Source organism: Syngnathus acus, chromosome 17 (assembly GCF_901709675.1).
Source record: "Syngnathus acus chromosome 17, fSynAcu1.2, whole genome shotgun sequence".
Taxonomy (NCBI): Eukaryota; Metazoa; Chordata; class Actinopteri; order Syngnathiformes; family Syngnathidae; genus Syngnathus; species Syngnathus acus.
The window spans coordinates 107,730-112,786 of NC_051102.1; the positions used below are offsets into that span (position 1 = coordinate 107,730).

General features: G+C 42.6%; 1 long non-coding RNA gene across 1 annotated transcript; it reads right to left on the minus strand.

The window, feature by feature from the left end:
* Window positions 1-619: 619 nt before the first annotated feature.
* Window positions 620-1,435, minus strand: LOC119137130. The gene is made up of 3 exons (XR_005100869.1): window positions 1,159-1,435; window positions 802-1,083; window positions 620-705 (listed from the first exon to the last, which is right to left on the minus strand). It is a non-coding gene; the product is annotated as an uncharacterized LOC119137130 (long non-coding RNA).
* Between the last annotated feature and the right edge of the window lie 3,622 nt (window positions 1,436-5,057).

Here is a 5,057-nt window from a genome sequence, read left to right on the forward strand (position 1 = left end):
ATCATGTTCAGCAGTTGAGCAAGAATATCAGGACTGCTACGACCGCTGCTATCGTTAGCTTGGTTATTTAATTCTGCAATCATGTTTAGCAATTGTGACGGGATCAGTGTAGGACTTTGTCTACCTTCATTCTGACTTTGAATGTTTAGCTCATCTACGACAACTTGCAAGTGTGCAAGAATATCAGGACTGTCTGTGTCTCCCCCCTCCAACAAGGCATTGTTCACAATGTTGAGCAAATCTGATATTTGGCTTGTAGACGCTTCGGTTGACGGCAAATCATTGTTAATGTTTGACAAATCTAGCTCAGGTGTATCACTTCTTTGGTCTGTTTCACAAGGTGGCTGCAAATCTAATTCGTCAATGTTTGCTAAGAAATCCGACTCTGCTGACGTAAGGTTATGATGCTCCATTGTATTTCTTTTTATGAAAATCACAATAGAAACAACACAGTGTAGTAAAAAAATCTGACCTATCTTGATTCGGCCAAATCTGTCAGAATACGTATTACCTTAAAACATTCTTGTAACCGACTTTTGTAGATACAATTACCACAGCATTTTACAGGACGCCTTGCAGTCTTGTGGTGATGAGTCTCGCATGTCGATTCAGGCCCCCTGGTGGTTGAATGCCGCGTGTTGTAGAAGGCTGTACGTCTGCTCTTTCTCACTCTTTGAAGTCGTCGCCCTGTGTCACGACGCTTAACTGGAGGTAGATATTAAAAAAAGCTGTTAAATCGTTATAATACCAGCAAAATAACCAGTCGAATGATAACATAGAAAGAGAAAAAAGAAGGAATACCTCTAACTTTGTTTATCGAATCTTGAGGAAGGTTCACGCCTTCGTATACAGATAAAGCGTCCGCCAATTCTGTGTCTGTGGATGCTTCCTGTTCCGCCTCTATGCTCGTGACAACTTCCTGTCGGTCGGCGTGGGGTGTGATTTGGTTGGTATCACGTGACTCTGATTGCTCTGTCGTCTTCGATGCTTCAAAATGACGTCCAGAGATGTCCATTAGAGTCTGTGTTTCAAAACCAGCTTGTGTCGGCGGCTCTTTTTGTCTAGTGGCCGCGGCCACGAGATCTGTTACATACCTAAAAAATAAATCACCAACTAATAGCATTTATATTAACTATCGTAGATGAACGGCTGACTCACCGTAGTCTGATTGTGTTAGATAAACTCCACTAAGGTCGTCGTCAAAAGGTGCATGTACATCAGCATATACGATTATATCTGCATGACATTACATACACATTACATCATGTTTTATATGATAACCTCAATGTATCATTATTATTATTATTATTATTATTATACCGGTAAAAATAGTAACATGACTTACCTTTAACCATCTCGAAACAACTTTTGACGCACTCCAACTCCTCTGATCAGAGCTCATGCGTTGGCTTGTCTTCTCAAAAATGACCAATGGTCACCCCATCCCAACCTAATCTAATAACCTAATAAACCATTTGCATAACAATAGACATCAAGGCGACATGCATAGATATACTCTCTCTGATGGTCATTTCTTCATGCGCAGTGATAAACTCGGCACTCTGAAGCACCCAAGAGCGCTTTTTACTAGAAAACGTGCTCAGCTCGTCGAGAAAATGCGCTCTAAGCAATACAATTAAAAATGCTTATAAAACATAAACCAAACGTTGCAGGTGGTCATTTCTTCATGCGCAGTGATAAACTCGGCACTCTGAAGCACCCAAGAGCACTTTTTACTTTGCCAACCTAACCAGAGTGACGGGAGAGGCACCATCCAGAAAACGTGCTCAGCTCGTCGAGAAAATGCGATTTAAGCAATAAAACTAAAAATGCTTATAAAACATAAACCAAACGTTGCAGGTGGTCATTTCTTCATGCGCAGTGATAAACTCGGCACTCTCAAGCCCCCAAGAGCGCTTTTTACTATGCCAACCTAACCAGAGTGACGGGAGAGCCACCATCCAGAAAACGTGCTCAGCTCGTCGAGAAAATACGATTTAAGCAATAAAATTAAAAATGCTTATAAAACATAAACCAAACGTTGCAGGTGGTCATTTCTTCATGCGCCGTGATAAACTCGGCACTCTGAAGCACCCAAGAGCGCTTTTTACTAGAAAACATGCTCAGCTCGTCCAGAAAATGCGCTCTAAGCAATACAATTAAAAATGCTCATAAAACATAAACCAAACGTTGCAGGTGGTCATTTCTTCATGTGCAGTGATAAACTCGGCACTCTGAAGCACCCAAGAGCGCTTTTTACTTTGCCAACCTAACCAGAGTGACGGGAGAGGCACCATCCAGAAAACGTGCTCAGCTCGTCGAGAAAATGCGATTTAAGCAATAAAACTAAAAATGCTTATAAAACATAAACCAAACGTTGCAGGCGGTCATTTCTGCATGCGCAGTGATAAACTGGGCACTCTGAAGCCCCCAAGAGCACTTTTTACTATGCCAACCTAACCAGAGTGACGGGAGAGGCACCATCCAGAAAACGTGCTCAGCTCGTCGAGAAAATGCGATTTAAGCAATAAAATTAAAAATGCTTATAAAACATAAACCAAACGTTGCAGGTGGTCATTTCTTCATGCGCAGTGATAAACTCGGCACTCTGAAGCACCCAAGAGCGCTTTTAACTAGAAAACGTGCTCAGCTCGTCGAGAAAATGCGCTCTAAGCAATACAATTAAAAATGCTCATAAAACATAAACCAAACGTTGCAGGTGGTCATTTCTTCATGTGCAGTGATAAACTCGGCACTCTGAAGCACCCAAGAGCGCTTTTTACTTTGCCAACCTAACCAGAGTGACGGGAGAGGTACCATGCAGAAAACGTGCTCAGCTCATCGAGAAAATGCGATTTAAGCAATAAAACTAAAAATGCTTATAAAACATAAACCAAACGTTGCAGGTGGTCACTTCTGCATGCGCAGTGATAAACTGGGCACTCTGAAGCCCCCAAGAGCACTTTTTACTATGCCAACCTAACCAGAGTGACGGGAGAGGCACCATCCAGAAAACGTGCTCAGCTCGTCGAGAAATTGCGATTTAAGCAATAAAACAAAAAATGCTTATAAAACATAAACCAAACGTTGCAGGTGGTCATTTCTGCATGCGCAGTGATAAACTCGGCACTCTGAAGCACCCAAGAGCGCTTTTTACTAGAAAACGTGCTCAGCTCGTCGAGAAAATGCGCTCTAAGCAATACAATTAAAAATGCTTATAAAACATAAACCAAACGTTGCAGGTGGTCATTTCTGCATGCGCAGTGATAAACTGGGCACTCTGAAGCCCCCGAGAGCACTTTTTACTATGCCAACCTAACCAGAGTGACGTGAGAGGCACCATCCAGAAAACGTGCTCAGCTCATCGAGAAAATGCGATTTAAGCAATAAAACTAAAAATGCTTATAAAACATAAACCAAACGTTGCAGGTGGTCATTTCTGCATGCGCAGTGATAAACTGGGCACTCCGAAGCCCCCAAGAGCACTTTTTACTATGCCAACCTAACCAGAGTGACGGGAGAGGCACCATCCAGAAAACGTGCTCAGCTCGTCGAGAAAATGCGATTTAAGCAATAAAACAAAAAATGCTTATAAAACACAAACCAAACGTTGCAGGTGGTCATTTCTGCATGCGCAGTGATAAACTCGGCACTCTGAAGCACCCAAGAGCGCTTTTTACTAGAAAACGTGCTCAGCTCGTCGAGAAAATGCGCTCTAAGCAATACAATTAAAAATGCTTATAAAACATAAACCAAACGTTGCAGGTGGTCATTTCTGCATGCGCAGTGATAAACTGGGCACTCTGAAGCCCCCAAGAGCACTTTTTACTATGCCAACCTAACCAGAGTGACGGGAGAGGCACCATCCAGAAAACGTGCTCAGCTCGTCGAGAAAATGCGATTTAAGCAATAAAACAAAAAATGCTTATAAAACATAAACCAAACGTTGCAGGTGGTCATTTCTTCATGCGCAGTGATAAACTCGGCACTCTGAAGCACCCAAGAGCGCTTTTAACTAGAAAACGTGCTCAGCTCGTCGAGAAAATGCGCTCTAAGCAATACAATTAAAAATGCTCATAAAACATAAACCAAACGTTGCAGGTGGTCATTTCTTCATGCGCAGTGATAAAATCGGCACTCTGAAGCACCCAAGAGCGCTTTTAACTAGAAAACGTGCTCAGCTCGTCGAGAAAATCCGCTCTAAGCAATACAATTAAAAATGCTCATAAAACATAAACCAAACGTTGCAGGTGGTCATTTCTTCATGTGCAGTGATAAACTCGGCACTCTGAAGCACCCAAGAGCGCTTTTTACTTTGCCAACCTAACCAGAGTGACGGGAGAGGCACCATCCAGAAAACGTGCTCAGCTCATCGAGAAAATGCGATTTAAGCAATAAAACTAAAAATGCTTATAAAACATAAACCAAACGTTGCAGGTGGTCATTTCTGCATGCGCAGTGATAAACTGGGCACTCTGAAGCCCCCAAGAGCACTTTTTACTATGCCAACCTAACCAGAGTGACGGGAGAGGCACCATCCAGAAAACGTGCTCAGCTCGTCGAGAAAATGCGATTTAAGCAATAAAACAAAAAATGCTTATAAAACACAAACCAAACGTTGCAGGTGGTCATTTCTGCATGCGCAGTGATAAACTCGGCACTCTGAAGCACCCAAGAGCGCTTTTTACTAGAAAACGTGCTCAGCTCGTCGAGAAAATGCGCTCTAAGCAATACAATTATAAATGCTTATAAAACATAAACCAAACGTTGCAGGTGGTCATTTCTGCATGCGCAGTGATAAACTGGGCACTCTGAAGCCCCCGAGAGCGCTTTTTACTTTGCCAACCTAACCAGAGTGACGGGAGAGGCACCATCCAGAAAACGTTCTCAGCTCATCGAGAAAATGCGATTTAAGCAATAAAACAAAAAATGCTTATAAAACACAAACCAAACGTTGCAGGTGGTCATTTCTGCATGCGCAGTGATAAACTCGGCACTCTGAAGCACCCAAGAGCGCTTTTTACTAGAAAACGTGCTCAGCTCGTCGAGAAAATGCG